At 44.3% G+C, this 16,942-nt stretch overlaps 1 protein-coding gene across 4 annotated transcripts in view; it reads right to left on the reverse strand.

Moving 5' to 3' along the window:
- The window catches only part of CALN1 (calneuron 1), a 230,474-nt gene extending 217,413 nt beyond the window's left edge, over window positions 1–13,061 (reverse strand). Inside the window, exon 1 of one of the 4 annotated variants that reach the window (XM_029613078.1) lies at window positions 12,718–13,061. The gene's annotated coding sequence lies outside the window, so the exon portion shown is untranslated. The other 3 variants (XM_029613076.1, XM_029613080.1, XM_029613077.1) reach the window with 3 other exon arrangements.
- Window positions 13,062–16,942: the final 3,881 nt, after the last annotated feature.

The raw sequence follows: 16,942 nt of genomic DNA on the forward strand, positions 1-16,942 counted from the left end.
TCTGTCCCTGAATGTGATCCCCCAAGTCGGCCACAGCTTATCTGGGAGGACTGCTACCCACTTTCTGGGCGGTTAAGACTCCACGGCAGCGTCTTCTTTTCTTTTGTTGTTTCATCGTCAGACCTTCCGCCTACCTTCTGCTGGAGGCAGAGGACTACTGATGCCTCCTCCGACTAGAGCACGTTTTATAGAGAGGTGTCGAGAAGGCAAAGAGATTGGTCCTCCGACTCCCTCTGCTGGTAGGAGGAAAGCCCTGTTGGTCTGGACTGGTCTGCAGGAGATGAAGGAAATTCCCGCTATCACTATCACCAACATTATGGAATATATTCTCATACACAACTTTTCTTTCAATGACAGACATTTCATTCGGGCCACATGGACTGAGATAGGCACAAGACTGGCATCACAAATACTTCACATCACAGGACTGTTTCTACGGCCAAGTCCAAAAGTAAAGCACGCTCGAGAAGCATTGTCTAAATTGTCAGGAAGGCTGCTCCCCTGTAAAACTTTGTTATGGATTTGACAGAAGCTTGGTTTTGATTGTAAATATTACTACCCTTAACTTAAGGCCTGGGAGTAACCTGTACAGAGCGGCAGTTACTTCCATAAGAAACTTGCTGAGCAGACTGGATGGACCATTTGGTCTTTTTCTGTCAACAATACTATGCTGCTATGTTAAATCGTCAACTTTGAGGACTCTCTCAAACAGCAATCATAGAAACTTGTGGCATTCCTCCCTCTCCATAAAGCTCACTTTGGAACATTTCACCTCTAAGATCAACTTCTTAAACATCATCCCAAGCATAAAAGAAGGGTGATCACATAAAAATTGCAATTTACAAATCTAACTCCCCTTCCATTATCTGTCCTGGATAAGGGGGCACTAGGTGTGATTTATTCTCAAGTGGGTGTGGTGAGGCAGGGCGGGCGCAATTGCTGGGACCACAAAACAGTCTTTACATATAAGGAGAAGTCCATTAATGGCTATTAATCAATTATACTTAGGGAACAGCCACTGCTATTAATTGCATCAGTAGCATGGGATCTTCTTAGTGTCTGTGTACTTGCCAGGTACTTGTGGCCTGGATTGGCCTCTGTTGGAAACAGGATGCTGGGCTTGATGGACCCTTGGTCTGACGCAGCATGGCAAGTTCTTATGTTCTTAAGGACTGGTGTGGTGTTCAATAAGCTCTTATACTGCAAATAAACATCTTCAATAGTAACAAATGTGGCTTACAATGCATTTCTGAGGTGAAAAATCTGCAGACACCATTTATACATCCACAACACTCAATCAGAAAGGACTTCCACCTAGAGTCCTCTGTTTCATGACTCCCACTGACTCTGTAGCAAGGACATTTCTTTTTACCCTCTTCAGATACCCTTGGATCTGGAAATCCTGTTTCCACCTTTGCAAGTAATACTCCTCTCCTTCTGTTTAGAACCGTTTTGGCACAGCTTCTCTCCTCTCACTGCGTGGCACCGGGCTGCCTCCTGGTTATACCCACTGGACAAGCCGGTTTCCCCCTCTTTGCTCTCAGAATCGCAGCGGACCACTATGTGGTACCGGATCTGGTATAGATGATTACTGAATTGCGATATTTTTTGATGTTGTATGGTTTCATTTTCATGTCCTAAGCTGCTTTGAGTCTGCTGTTGAGAAAGACAGGGGTACGCACATGAAAATAGATAAGTTCTCAGTCCTTTCTGGACTTCCTAACAAACTCGCTCTACTCAAAGACAAGGTCTTTCCTTTGAGGATTCTGTAGGCCACAGCTTTCTCCAACCCACTGAGGAATCTTCTCCTCTTTGGTCTTTTTAATTAAGAAACTGAAAAAAAAAAATTTTTTAGGAGGACAGTTTCTACTCTTACCTTCTCCTCAAGCCTTTTCTAAAACTCATCCAGCAAGTTCCTCTCCCTGCTTGGCAAGAGAGATCCTCCTCCTTCCGCTGCCTGGGAGAAGCTTGGTAGAGCCTCCGGTTTCCTACTAAACTCCTTTACATTCACTACAGGGACTCTCTGTCCCCTTACATTCAGTTCTGGTACAGTTACAAAGGGATGATCCTCAAAATGAAAACATACCAAGTCGCTTCTTGTATCCTTGTACTAAGGCAGCTATATCAGTGGGGGAATTTAAAAGGGGTCCTGTACATGATACAAGGCATCATGGATGTCTGCATATCTCTAGCTTCCATCCTAGTTACACATAGAAATGGGTAAGCTATAGTCAGACTCAAAAGACAGCTTTTGGGTAAGGCGTGCTGAGCAATCACCTGGGGTGCCATGAGCGAGGGGCACTGCCAACATCACCCATCCCGCTGTCGTCAGGCTGCAGCAGATCCCATCCCATCATGGCCAAAGAGAGACCTGCTGTGATCACGGCCGATCCCATCCCGCCACGGCCAAAGAAAGGCCCGGCATGGCTGCAGCCGAAGAGCAGGCTGGCATGGCCGCAACAGACCTCATCCCGCCACAGCTTGAAGAGAGGGCCGGGGAGGGGGTGGAGCTATAGAGCTGGCCCTCGTCAGATCATCATATAAAAGTCAAATGCGTTTGGATGAAGTTATAAAGGAAAGATACTTCATCATTTTCCTAGTAAGCCTTCCAGACAACAAGGACCAAGTTGGCAAACTACCAGACAGAGAAACAGAATGCGACATACTGTAAAATACCCAAAGAAAACCTACTTCAAGTCTAAAGAGAGAACCCAACTGACCGTGTGCCCCTCATCACATCACCACTCAATGAAATCAAGCTTTGCCCACCAACACACATGGGCAAAAACAGACAAATTCGGGTTCTGTAGCATACCTCACAGCTGGCTGCAACATGCGGAGGTCAGAGGGCCAGTCACAGAAAGGTATAATAAAGTAGCATGGCTCATCCATTAGATACTGTGTAAACACTATTACACTGTGCTTTATTTGTATTGTTGGTTTGGGGATTTTGATTTTGTACACTGCTTCCGACAGTCAATTTTTGACCAGGAAGGCAATCTAGAAATATTTTTTAACTAATTAAAACACTGGGATCCCGACCCCCAACAGAACTGCAGAAGAAGAAAGGTATAATCCATATAAAGCCATATCACGTTCAGAAAAAAATTAAAAACTTGGCTATTCGCCCAAGCTTACCCTTAAAAAAGACTCAGGGTCACCCACACAGTCTCCTGCCTCACGGATGCGTCCATTTCCGCAATTCAAAGGAACTGTTGTCCGACTAATTGCACTATCTCATAATTTGCTTACTTTCATATACACTAGATAAATCTGTAAATTTGCTTAATTTCATATACACTAGGTAAATTTGTACATAATTCTTATCCTGTAAGCACCCTCTCCTCCTTTTGCCCTCCTCTCCCGTTAGAATTTAACTTAACTTTTAGAATTTGTTAGAATTTGTTTAACTTATTTTTTCTCTAACAGCCTAGTTCTACATTCCCTGTTATAATGTAACTTTTGTTTTATTTGCTCTGTTAACTGGTTCCCCCTAGTTTAGTGTAAACCGGTACGATAAGACCTGGTCTTGAGCATCGGTATATTAAAAGAATTTAAATAAATAAAATAAATAAATAATCACCTGGGACATTCCCATTACAACCAATGAAATGCTCAACGCTAGAAAACCACAAGAATAGCACTGCTGACAGAAGTGTCAGTAGCAAGCGATTTACTCGGTGCTATATATGGAGAGACGGAATATCATCAGGTTCCAAGAGATGAGGACAATGCTGCAGAAAAATACAGAAACAGTCCCAGCTGTCTTTGGCGCTTCTAGCCTAACTGAAAAGAATTTCCAAGCGCATGTCAATACATTGCCTGTATATATTATGCCTTATCAGATCCAGAAGGGAGCTCTTTGGCACAGCTGCAAGTGTTAAAGATCATTAGCCGTAAATCTGAGAAGTTGAGATCAGACTCAACATACCCTGGCTTAAGAGCGAGGCTCATTCCCAACATGGTATGCACAAAACAAATCCATTTGGAAACACTACCCCAAGAGAGAAATATATTGGTTGAATCACTTATTACTGCCTCTCAATCTTAGCAGGAACAAGCTACCTTCTAACCAGGCAACTGGATCGGGCAATACTGCATCCTGTGATAGAAAAAAAATACAAACACACATGTACGCAAAATTACCAACCCCTACAGCATTTCACAAACTCACAAAAAGGCATGCTTCATTCACCTGTAAATTATCCAGTAGGGATGCACTTTCATTTTGAAATGACACAAACTACAACGAAATTTGTTTCCCTGGATTGTTTTCCAAACAAAATGAAAAAAAAAACATGAACAAAATTTGTTTTGTTTCAGTTTTCTAACTTACCCTTAAATGGTTTTAAACATGCACTAAATTGGAACAAAATAAAATGGGGAAAAAAATTAAATGAAAAACTGAACCCCCACCCCCTTGTCAATGCAACAAAATGAAGCAAAATAAGATTGCACGCCCCCAAAATATATCTATTGTGTACAGTGATTATTACTACTCTTAATTTGGTCCATTCCTGATTGCCTGGTTTACTTTTGCCACTGGTATTTTTTTTAGTTTCCATTCAGTACATTCCATTTTGTTTTTGCTTATTCTTACAGGAAGCTAAGGCAGATGCTGAGGGGGGGGTGGGGGGGTGACGAGATGACATAGGTTGGTAAAGCTGAGATACTTATACATTATTAATACTATTCATATTAATCTGTCACATTACTTTTGAATATAGTTTTATGCTAAAGAAAAATATGAAATATCTAGTCTGTCCTTTGTTTTACTGTGCAGTGATATACACTTCAAACTGGAGAGGCTTCAAAGAGTGGCATCGATCTAAACTATCCCCTAGTTTATCTGCTGTAGTGCACTATTGTAAGATGTTGCATAGGAGAGCTTAGACTGCACAACTATTTATAAATGCAAGGCACACACCATACACTAAGGTGAAAAAAAAAAGTGATTTAACCTCTAACATGTTGTAAAACAGCTGTAATAGAAAGAGAGTAAATCACAGTGCAGTGTTCTTGCCAAAAATTTTTTTTTTTTTTTTTAATCGGGAAATAAAGAAATAGTGGCTCATAGCACCAACCAATTGATTCGCGTCCACCAAGCACCTTTCGTCAATGGAATCTCTTTCCACGAGAAATTAAAGCAAGAGGGAGAAAAGGGGGAACAGAGTTCCCCGTTCCCACAAACCAGCAGGAGCCAAACATGATCTGAAGACCCCGTAAATCTACTTGGGGGAAAACAAGAATTGTCAATTGGAAAGGTGGCCAAAATCTCCTCCCGTCTTGGGTCTGGTCTCTCCCAAAGGCAATGCTCTGCAGCCCCCCCCCCCCCCCAAAAAAAAAAAAGAGTTCTGAATTGGGAATCTATGACCTGGGTTAGAGTTAGTCCTTAAAAAGCATGAAACCCATAAACAGTATAGATAGCACAGGTGATTTATAAAGAGAAGTGTTATGGTAACCTAGTAGATGATAACAGATAAGGATGAATTGGCCCACCCAGTCTGCCCGATTCCATCCCCCCCTCCTCCCATACACTACTCTAGCTAAGAATATTCCGCCTGCAGCCTGCAGTTTATCACTCCTGATCCCAGTCGGTTGGGTTGTCTTACATATTTCAGTCTCTGCCATTCTGGAATTCAAGTACTTCCGAATCTTTGTCCTACAGTTTATTCACCAGACCATTACCTCTACTACCTGTTTTAGATTTCCATACTCACCAAAGTCACATTGACCCTTCCACATCTATAACCCTGTTTTGTTTTTTCTTGCTGGGGTGTGTGGGGGGGGGGGGGGGGAGGGATTGGCCTAGCATTTTTCTCCTACTCCTTACACTTCCAGTTCTATAAGAACCAACCTCTGTTGTGCTACGGCACCATGAGTTTTCATTGACAACTACCCAGGGTGTCGTCCCCCCATTTTATATTCCATTCCCACTTCACTTAGCCAAGTCTTTTCTGCAACAATCCTTCATGGTGGGGACTGGGGTGAGTAGGAGGCATGCACCAGAACTCCTGCTAGAACTCTCTGCAATCATAGGTCAAGCCACTAGATAACATCCGACATCTCCCAACACCCAGATCACGCAAGTAAGGGACCTAGGAGTAATCCTCGATAACTATTTGAATCTAAAGAAATCCATCAACAACACTATCAAGGATTGTTTTTATAAACTACAGGTTATGAAAAGGCTCAGACCCCTCCTTCATTTCCAGGATTTCAGGACTGTGCTCCAAACCACGCTCTTCTCCAAAAAACAGACTATTGCAACACTCTCCTCCTTGGGCTCCCCATTTCCTCCATCAAACCATTACAGATGCTCCAAAATGCAGCGGCTAGAATCCTAACCAACACCGAGGAGCACACATCACTCCCATACTCCGGAACCTTCATTGGCTGCCAATAAAATACAGAATTTTGCACAATTCACAAAACCATTCATAATCAGCAACAACTAGACCTTCAGATCCCTCTCAAATTATACTCATCCTCAAGACCCATCTTGAGAAGCGTATAAAGGTACCCTGCAAGTCCCCCCAAAGAAATCCACGCGTCTATCAACCACCAAAGAACAAGCATTCTCTACAGCGGGTCCGGCCATTTGGAATAACATGCCCACAGACCTCAGGCTAGAACCTTGCCCTCTAACCTTTCGAAAAAAAACTTAAGACCTGGCTCTTCCTCCAAGCCTTCCCTTAACTTTCAAAACCATCCATTTTCTACCAGACAGGACTCCGCTTACCTGACTAGTCGCCCCGCCTAGTTTAGGCGTTATATTTTGCCTCTGTTTCTTTGTTTCATTATTTAGTTTATTCAGTTTTGCTGTCCTTTGTCTCCGGCTAACTTAGCCCCCCAAGTTACTACCTCCTTGTTATATGTAACTTTCGCCTCTTGTTAAATGGTTGATTAAGTTCTACTCCTTGTTACATGTAAATCGATTTGATTTGAATTTATTCATGAAGGTCGGTATAGAAAAGTGTTAAATAAATAAATAAAAAAATATTATTGATCGATTCCAATTCAGTTTCCTAGAGCACATAGTACAGAAACTCTACTCTTTATCTAGTTTTGTTACTTTGATCAGGGGCTTTGACATAGTTGCGCAATATTTCCACAGCTTTCAGTACCCTAGACCATAAGATACTGCTATCACAGCTCTTATCCCTTGGCATCTCTGGCATAGTTCTTAAATGGTTCGCCTCTTTTTTATCAAATACATCCCAACAAATTCAACTTGGTGAAGTACAATCTGCCTGCAATGATGTAGTCACAGGTATTCCAAAGGGTCCACACTCTCTGCTATATTCTTTGATATTTACTTAGCTCTTATTTGTAGAATCTATTCTTGTCTTGGGGTGAATTATAGAATCTACACTGATGACATTCAATGTTCTGTCCAAAACTCCTATTCATGGTCTTATACCATGAAGTTAGTATTAATATGCCTGCAATATGCCGATCAATGGCTATTTCATATCAAATTTATGTTGAATATCTACAAGACTGAGATTACTGTGCTGGGTAAATTTCCATTACACGAAGTTCCTTCTACTCTGAAATTTAAAGACTATATCATTCCAGTCAGAGTTATCATTATCTGTCCACATTAAAGCTGTAGTCAAATCTTATTTCTATAAACTGCGCATGATTAGACATTTCTGTCCATGCCTGGAATTTGATGTTTTCCATACTGTCCTCCAAACCTTGGTACTGAGTAGTATTGATTACTGCAATTCACTTTCAGGCTGAAGCAATATCATCGCGTAAAAAACGTGCATCCAACCTGGGCGCACATTTTTTGAACACACGTATATCCACCTCTCCTGGGCACCCGATGCAATAGGCAAATAAGCTGCCGCACTAAGGGACGCGGAATGAATAATTGGTGCATCCCTAGCACTCAGCTCTCTCCCCACCCATCCCCAGCAGGGCTATTCACTATTGGTCCTTTTCACTGACACTGACGATATCACAAGAATACTAATAGAAGGAATCACCGAAAGCAGGATTGTTTTTGTTTTTATCGCGAGCTCTTGAGCGCGGTATGCTCTAATGCCCACTCCCGGACAGGCATTAAATTTGCTACTTTAAAATGGGTGCCTTGGCTGCGCAGCAATTTTTGGCATTGTAAGGTAATAGCCAATAGCCTCATCTACATGGAATTTGCATGGGATGAGCGCTATTAGCTACGCGCTCGATTGGACACCCGTTTTGGTTGTGCTAATCCCCGTATTGCAACGAATGTAAGTCTAGCATGTCCAGAACAAGTGTCCAGCCGCGCATTAAGTGGCACGCTGATCTGATTGCCCGATATTGCATTGGCCTGTTTATACGGGTCTCCCACAAAACAGGCTACAACTAGTCCAAAATGCTGTAGCTCATATTGGCTGCCTGTGAAGTGGCAGATCCAATACAAAACTGCAAAATTAATCCAGAGATGATACACAGCAACAGCGACTGCTGGACCAGAACTGTATTTAGGATTTATAGACCTCTGCAATCCTTAAGATCAGAAGGGAAATACTTGTTAGATATTCCATCTATTAAATTGGCAAGATTAGAACTAACTAGAGAGACAGAGCCTTCTCTAGAGCAGGCCTATGCCTCTGGACTTCCATACCAGAGAATATCAGGACTATCTTCAGTACAAATATGTTTTAAAAAGCGATAAACACATATATATTCAAACAGGCTGACAATTTGGAATCTTCGACTTAATTTTTCCAAGTGCACCTAATTTGGGTATTCTGAAAGTACTTCCATTGCGCCAGCTCCCAAACCATATTAATTGTCTGCTAGTCCATCGGCTATATGCAGCACTTATATTTATGTATATAAGTTGTTTCAAAACGGATATTGCTGTATCATGTTTTTCTTTAATGGGTGTTTTTATGGAATCCGGCTTGAAATGGTTTGTCTGTGATAAGTGCAGAGTATAGGTTTCAATAAATTCAAAATCTACATCACAGAATGGCTGGGATTCCCTTCCCTACTGGGACATGTGAACACTGCTTCCTCAGCAACCCCTAACCCCAGTCAGCCTAGGGAGCAAAACCCTGACCCAGGAATCCAACCCAGGTCCTCTGCATAGCAGCACTCCCCTATGAGTCACCGGGTCAAACATATGTGCCTTTTTTTTTTTTTTTTAACAGAACTATACACTGTGTAACCATTTTCCCCAACACGAGAAATGGTTCCAAACGGGGGCATCACTAGGGCACCAGCACAAGGAGCTTATTCCCCAAATCCGAGGACTGGCTTCCTGCCGGTAGCTCCCCTCCCACCCACTCCCCAACAGCTGTCTTTCTTCCTGCACTGCATAATCCAATGAACAAGCACATCAACATCAAACATCCCACAAATACAGAAAAAAAAAACCCATCACTCCTCCACACAAATACATATCAAGACTGATCTAAAAGTGAAAATATCTAGTAAAAAGACAAGCTTTATTCGGTATACCAGCATTCACAATCTTTTAATATCTCGCGGAAGTGCCAGCTTTAGCCACACGCGGTGATCAAAACCTATGCAGACATCAAAAAATTTAAAGCAGATTTAAAAACTTGGCTGTTCTCTTGTGCATACTCCGAAAGTAGTTAAGACACTTCCGCATTATTTTAGAGTTTTCTTTTAGGCTTTTTTAAGATGAATCAGTTTTATACAACTGTAACGAATTTTAGTGCTTTTGATTTAAGTTTTAATTTTAGATTGTTAAGGATGTAACATTTATATTTATATAACTATATTAATTGTTTTGATTTTAGTTGTATTATAAGGAAATTTGTTTACCTTATTTTATTAATTTTATTGTATTTATTGACTGTGATTTTACTGTCATGCTTATCATTGTAAACCGATATGATGGAATTTCCGATATGTCGGTATATAAAAGCAATAAACTATAAAAAGCAATAAACTATATCCCTAAAGTACTCCGATTAACAGTTGAAAGCCTGAGAAAATAATCAGAGATGAATTAGTTGCCTAAGCCAGCCAGTCTAGTCCCTCCCACGGTCGATCTTTAGTAGTCTGGTTAGCTGGTTGGGAGGATGACTGGCTGGCTAGCTTAAGTGCAGGGGGGCGGGGGGTTGCAACTGGCTGACTCACTGATTTGGGATGGGGTGACACTGACTGGCTAGCCAGCCAGTGCAGCCTTGGTCACGTGTAGGGGGGAGAGTGGCAAGCTGAAGGCTGGTTGGAACATGATTGTTCAACCTAATTAACCAGTGGGTTGGGCTGACCTTAGGGCTGGTTGCCCCATGTCCCTGTACAGGGCGCCGCCATGCTCAAGGGGTGCCTGTTTCAATCCAGGCAACCCTCTGTCCAATGGGACACTGCTACCCAGCTGATGGTTTGGCTGAGCATTGCATGGGAGAGGGGGCACCCACTGATTGTGGCAGAGAGAGCGCCAAGAGAACCTTCACCTCTGGAGGGGGGACCTCCCTCCCTTGCACCCTCGGCATGGGTCCCCCTCCCAGGTGTCTATCTTTAAAGGGGAGACACCTCTAGAGCCACCTTCAAGAAGGTGTAAGCCCCTGCCACTCCCGCCCGAGCCCTGAATCTTTTAAGAACCCAGCAATACCTCTAATTTTGCATGGCCAACTGCAGTCATTGCGAGGATGTTCCCTCAAAATGCTAAACGAGGCAACGGCAGTCAATACCCCCTCAAAGACAAAATATTGACAAGATAAATTAGCTGAAAATTTTAGACAAAAAACTCCCAAGAAGGGAACATCCTGAACGACGACAGATACTTGTGATCAGCCATTAAAGGGCAGTTAGCTCTTGTACTCAGCACGGTTTGTTTGTCTCCGGCTACAGTCAAATCACCTCGCAAAGATTCCCAGAGCCTGTTGACTCAGCGGCTGCAAGAAGTCTTTAGAACCTGTCACTAAAATGGCAATTCGATATTATGGAGGTCTTGGGACAAAAACTCGCCTGTACAATCTGCTCATCGGAATACCCACACGACCTGTAGGCTCACACCAAACCGTGTAATCTGGTAGACGGGGGCCGAAAGCGACACGTCTGATGTATCGCCGCGAGTTCAATGTTATTACTTTTTTTTTTCATGAAAGAGCCCTCTGAAATGGAAATGCTTCGATCGAGCAGAAGTGTTTGCATGTAACCGTGCGGTAAAATGCCACTTCCCCTTGGTCATCTGGCATTTCTGTCCAACCTCATACGGTGGCGGGGGAAGGGGGCATTAAATTCAGGTTTTCCCTAACTCCTCCCACGAGGGTGTAAAGCACTAGGCTTGGCTTCGGGCATCACACACAGCTGGAGCCCGGGGGCGAGAAGCCCGGCTGCGTACGCGTATACTAGGGACTTGCCCGTGCCGGCAGAGACCTTGCTCCCGCAGCCTAGATAGACCCTGCGTGGAGATCATTTCTCGCACGTCCGCATGTGCAAAAGATGATGACGAAGAACGCAAAACAGGCTTTAGCCAGGAGAGTTCGGCAGAAAGGTGCATTGTACCTGTAGCAAACCCTCTCTCGCGATTCTGCCTGTGCTATGCAGAGGATCTCGGGTGCGCCCTTGAGTATGTCCAGCTGTTCCGTGCAACATGAAAACTCCCCAAGATCAGGGTCAGCCCTCGCTGCACCTGGGGGGGACAAAGAAAGGGTCGCACCGACCTTCTGTCCAGCTGTCCCTTGCATTACTGCCTGGCCCACAGGGGGACCTTCGGCCGAGGAGCCGAGCCAGAGCCCCCCGAACCCCACCGTTAAGCGGGGGTGGCGGCAGCAGCAGCCGCCGCCGCTGGACGGTTTCATTCACAGAGAGCGTCCCCGTTTGAGTGAAAACTGCGCCTCCCACGTAGCACTGGGCTGAAGTACTGGAAAGTAAATCGGTAAACTGTGCAGGAGGTGCGCCAGAGGCTGAGCATTCCCAACTGCAGCCAGGTAGAAAGGATGCCACAAAGCCTTCTTCTGCTCAAACCATGTAAGGTCAGGGGCATGGGCTGCTTTCTTTTTTTTTTTTAATTCTCCCTGAGGATTATCAAGCGGAAAACTGGCAGACAACGAACGCACATCCCTCCCTCCCTCCAAGGTCAGAATTGCATCTGCCCCCTCCCCACTAACCTCTCTTGGTGATGTCAGAAATACACAATTACCCCCCTCCAATCAAAGTAAAGAGTCCACCAACTACATCTTGACAGACTATTAGAAATGATAATTAATTGGTTGGCAATTCACATGGATTCCTAGCAAGAGACCACTTCCAAGAAACAGCTGGTAAATAAGATGGCCTTTCACGTAAGACAGGAGCTTAGAGTCTGCTTTGGATCCTTCTTAAAAAAAAAAAAAAAGACGAAGACTTTAATTAAAAGCATTTGGCTGCTGTCTTAGCCTGGTGACAACAGGTTCTATGACCAAACAAAAACCTGCAGGTTGAATGTTCCCATGTTTCATTCTTTTGCATGAGCTATGATCAATTTCCCCACTCTGCACTAAAATGCCTCAGTTTTAAAGATTGACAGAGCCTGCAATCAGAGTCATTCAGGAGAAAAATGCGATAGATTAAGCCAGGCATTACTCACCTCGCCTCAAGACCCTTTCCCCCCCTACAGTTTCCTTTATTTTCGTCAGGTCCTCTTGGGCAAGAAGTCCCCTCTCCAAAATGTAAATTTAAAAAAAGAAACACTTCAGTTTTTAATCAATGTCCTGCAATCTAGAAAAATAAAAAATAGGAGAAAAAAAAAAAAAAAAGCACCTTTTGTGTTCCCATCAGCATGGAAGACTTTAGCAAAGAAGGAATTCCCTGGGGGAGGAGGGGGGGGGGTCGTTGTTTCCCCCCCGGTGTCCGAGTCAAACAAGGGAGCCGTTCACTCCCGGGGTCTTCAGCGCCCCATTGCCGGTCCCTCCGCTGGAGCAAGCGAGCCCTGCGCCCCCGTTAAACTCCATTCAGCGGTCCCTTCCGATCTTCCGGCAGCCCATTCCCAAAGTTGCAGTGCCTCCTCCTTCCCGGCAATCTGTAGCCAGCCCACGTCACGGATCGGGAAGCGTCCCTGCACCCCCCACTCTCCCGATCCCGACCCCCATCCACCGCCCTCTCCCTCTCCGCGGAGACCCTGGAGTCTGCTTCCAGCCGGGAGTGCTCGCGCCACAGGAAGGCTGAGAGCAGGGGAACCTGCGCACCTTAACTCCAGCAAAAGTGAAGGGGGGGGGGGGAGGTGGAAGTCACCGGTGCCGATTGGACGCCAGAGGGGGCCCTTACTCTGGCAACTCTCTCACCACCACCATCATCATCACCACCACCACCACCAACCCACTGAGCCGGCTCCCCTCCCCCGATCAGCGCTGGGGGACGAGCTCTCCCCCCCCCCCCCCTCGCATCTGCCATTCATGCACCAGCACGGCTATGCAGACGTCGCGCGCTGCTAGTCGCAAGTTCCACTCATTGATAAAAAAAAAAAAAAAAACCAAAAAAAAAACAAGGAAAACGAGAGAGCCGGGCTGACCTTAAAGCGACAGGCGACGCAAATAAATAAATGCAGAAATGGTTGCAGAAAGTTCGGCGATTCGGTCGCCCCAGCACGCGCCCCTTTTTATCTTGGGCCGCCCGGTGCAGGCAACTCGCACCGTCGCTCAGAGCTCTTTGACGCGCAGTTCATCGTTTGATTTTAATGCCCCCTTCTCCCCGCTGGACGCGCAGTTCAGCGTTCGCTTGGTTTGTAATGCCCCTTCTCCCCGTTGGACGCATTCATGTCTGGAATGGCGGAATATACATAAAAATCATTTATAGCTTTCGCTATGCGTGGCACCCAGAGTTTGGAAAATCGACAACGATTTTATTTTACTTGTTTATGAAACATTTGGTATTCTGCCCTTTTCCAAGGCAGATTACAACAAATTTAAAACAAATCAACGTTATTTGAATCTTACTCTAATGTCCAAAGGGGTCCTTAGTCAAGTTCAGGTAGTGGGTCCACAACAATTTTAAATGTTAGGTCTGTGTGTTCTTTGATGCTTTGGTTTGTAAATTGTGTTGTTTAATTATGTCTGATGATTTAAATAAGGGGTAAGCAACTCTGGTCCTAGAGTGCACAATGAATATGCACGAAGTATATTTGAATGCACTGCCTCTTTGTATGCAAATATCTCATGCATATTCATTGTGGATGTCCTTTAGGACCAGAGTTGCCTACTTGTTTGTTAACTTTTATGATGAATATGATGAGCTGATTTGGGCTTTTTTTTTAAGTGATTGATATGTTTAATAAATAAATTAACCTTATTTTAATTTTTTCTATTTTTGTTATGTTTCTCCTTCACAACTATGTGCCTTCTTTGAGCTTCCTGTTATAGGTAAGAACTGTTTTTAAATAAATAAACATTGCATTGGGGGTGAGAAGATTTCAGGTGGCTGGAAGGGGGCCTTGTGGTAGCCAGGGGTGTATCTCTGCTGCTTGCTGGCATTTCCCACCACTAAAAGACTGACTTGTGAGCACTGTGCAGCAGGGACAGAACACAGGGAGAGGGGCTACTGACAGGGATGGTGCTTCCATAAGGTGAACTAGGCAGTTGCCTAGAGTGCCACACCTTGGGGGCGTTAACATCTTGAGAGGATGACCAAGACCCAAGTGGAACTCATCCCATCAGCAGCTGAAGCGCACAGGAGCTGCTACCAGTAGGTAAGTCTTTGGGGGGTGGGGGGGTAGGGAATGACGTGCAAGAACAACGGGTGCCTAAGGTGCCTAAAACCCTTGCACTAGCCCTGGGAACTGATCACCTGCTAGAAATAATAGACCAGTCTGGTTGATAGATCCTCTAGGGAAGATGGAATACTAATGGGAAAAAAGAAAGCAAAGCCATGGAAACTGGATCAATGTTCAAATGAAATTAAATCAAAACTTTATTTGTAGTCTGCCTTCCCCAAGTCAAGTCAAGGTGGATAATGTTAGTATATTACACACATCATAAAATACATCATCATAATATATCATGCCTGCACTTTCAATCACATTACTTAAAATATTATATGCACACATCATAAAATAAGTAATCATAATATAGCATTCATAAACATCATATAAAACATCAATTAACAGCTAAAAGAATCCATATAGGGTAAAATTACATAACTCATAAATTATAAACCAACATTAAATACTGGTTTCTCAAAAACTCACTAAAATAATCTTTTTTTATTTTCTGAATTTAATTCAAATATGGAGAAGGAGGCACAGGAAAAAGGAGCTAAAGAGATGTTTGCTTGAGAGGCAGGAGCTGTCTTGGAGGTAACGTCTCCAAGTGGATTTGTTCTGCAATCACTTTAACAAGAATGAACCTCATTCATAAGCCAGGGTATGTTGGGAATGATCTCAATCTCTCAAATGTATTGCTAATGCTCTTCTTAATACTTGCAGTGTGCCAAAGAGTGCCTCCTGGAGTTCATGGGATACAGTACGTACACACAACAAATGACAAGCTGCTGGGAAATTCTTCATTAGGCCAGTGGCACCCAAAACAATTGGGGTTATTTCTGTATCTTTCTACCACATACTCCTGGTCTCTGATTGCATCTCTTGGTACTTAAGGATCCTCACTTTCTCCTTGCGATCCACAAAATAGACACTGGGTACTGACACCTCTGTCAGCAGTGCCGTTCTTGAGGTTTTCTCCTTCACCATGATATCCAGTTTTCTAGCCTCGATCTTATTGGTTGGAACGGGAATATCCCAGGTGACCACAATTTCCTCATTCTCTACAATTTTGTTAGGGTTGTGCTCCCAGTGCTTTCCTGGTACAGCGATGTTACAATATTTGCACAGTTTCCAATGGCTAAGCCTCGTTGTGCCTGTCTGTATTCAGGCCTTCTGACGTCAGCCGGTCGCATGCAGCGACGAGATGTTTAAGTGTTTCTGGTTCTGTTTCACAGCATCTGCAGATGTCTGTTTTACCATTTTTTTTTCCTATGCTTGTCCCTCCTGGCTGTGAAGAGATCCTTCAGTGCAGTCAGGAGTGGTTATTGGACAGCTCAAAACCCTGGCTAAGCCGATGCTTGGTGTAACCTACTCAACTGAGACCATCAGTAGTGCACTGTGACTCTCCAGTACCCAAAAGCCAAGGCTTACATTTACCTCTCTCACCCCAACCCTCACCCCTCCCTCTCATAGCAATATTTAAAGTTACAGAAAATCACAATAATACAAACTCCAAAGGGAACGTTAGGAGTGTTCCACTTCTGATCTTTGGGGATCTTCGCATGTCACTGTGGCCTCAGTAGATGGCACCACTAAGTTAGCCACATCGATGGAGCCATTCAGGGGAACGAGGTCCTGTTTTCGACCAGCTGCTAGAGGGGGAAATGGGCGGCAGCGGGGCTGGAAGTTTTGAGTGGTGAGTTGTAGTGTGAAAGAGACTCAGGGAAAGCAGCAGAGGGGGTGTGGGTAGAGGAATGGCAGAGGAGGGCTCACCAGAGAAGCATCATCAGCTCACACAGGCTGCATGGGGGGAGGGGGAGCAGTGACACATAGGCGCACACAGATCCACAGCTTTCTTCTCTCTCTCTTAACACACACACACGCACGCACGCACACATACACAAGCAGAATCTCTCTCCATAAGTGCTCCCCCATATATAATATATATTCTTTCTCTCTCTCTCTCTCTTTATCTTCCTCTATCCATGATGACCCAGCACTCTCCTTTCTATTGTCAAGTCTGACCCCAACACTCTTCCACCCCCTCACCTCAGCACACTCCCCCTTCCACCCCTCCTTGATCCCAGCAATCTTGCCCTGGCTAGGTATAGCCACAACAGGACTAATGCAAGGAATCTCACTCAACAGAGATTAGCCCTCTGCTTTCTTCTCTAGCCCCTCCTCTCTTAGGCAGTGTGCAGGAAACAGGAGGGGAGGTGGTAAGGCTGGAGTTGGAGCAGACTGAAGAGACCACTCTGCTTCCTAATTCAGTCCCACTCTTCTTTTGCTCCC

Source organism: Rhinatrema bivittatum, chromosome 8 (genome assembly GCF_901001135.1).
Source record: "Rhinatrema bivittatum chromosome 8, aRhiBiv1.1, whole genome shotgun sequence".
Taxonomy (NCBI): Eukaryota; Metazoa; Chordata; class Amphibia; order Gymnophiona; family Rhinatrematidae; genus Rhinatrema; species Rhinatrema bivittatum.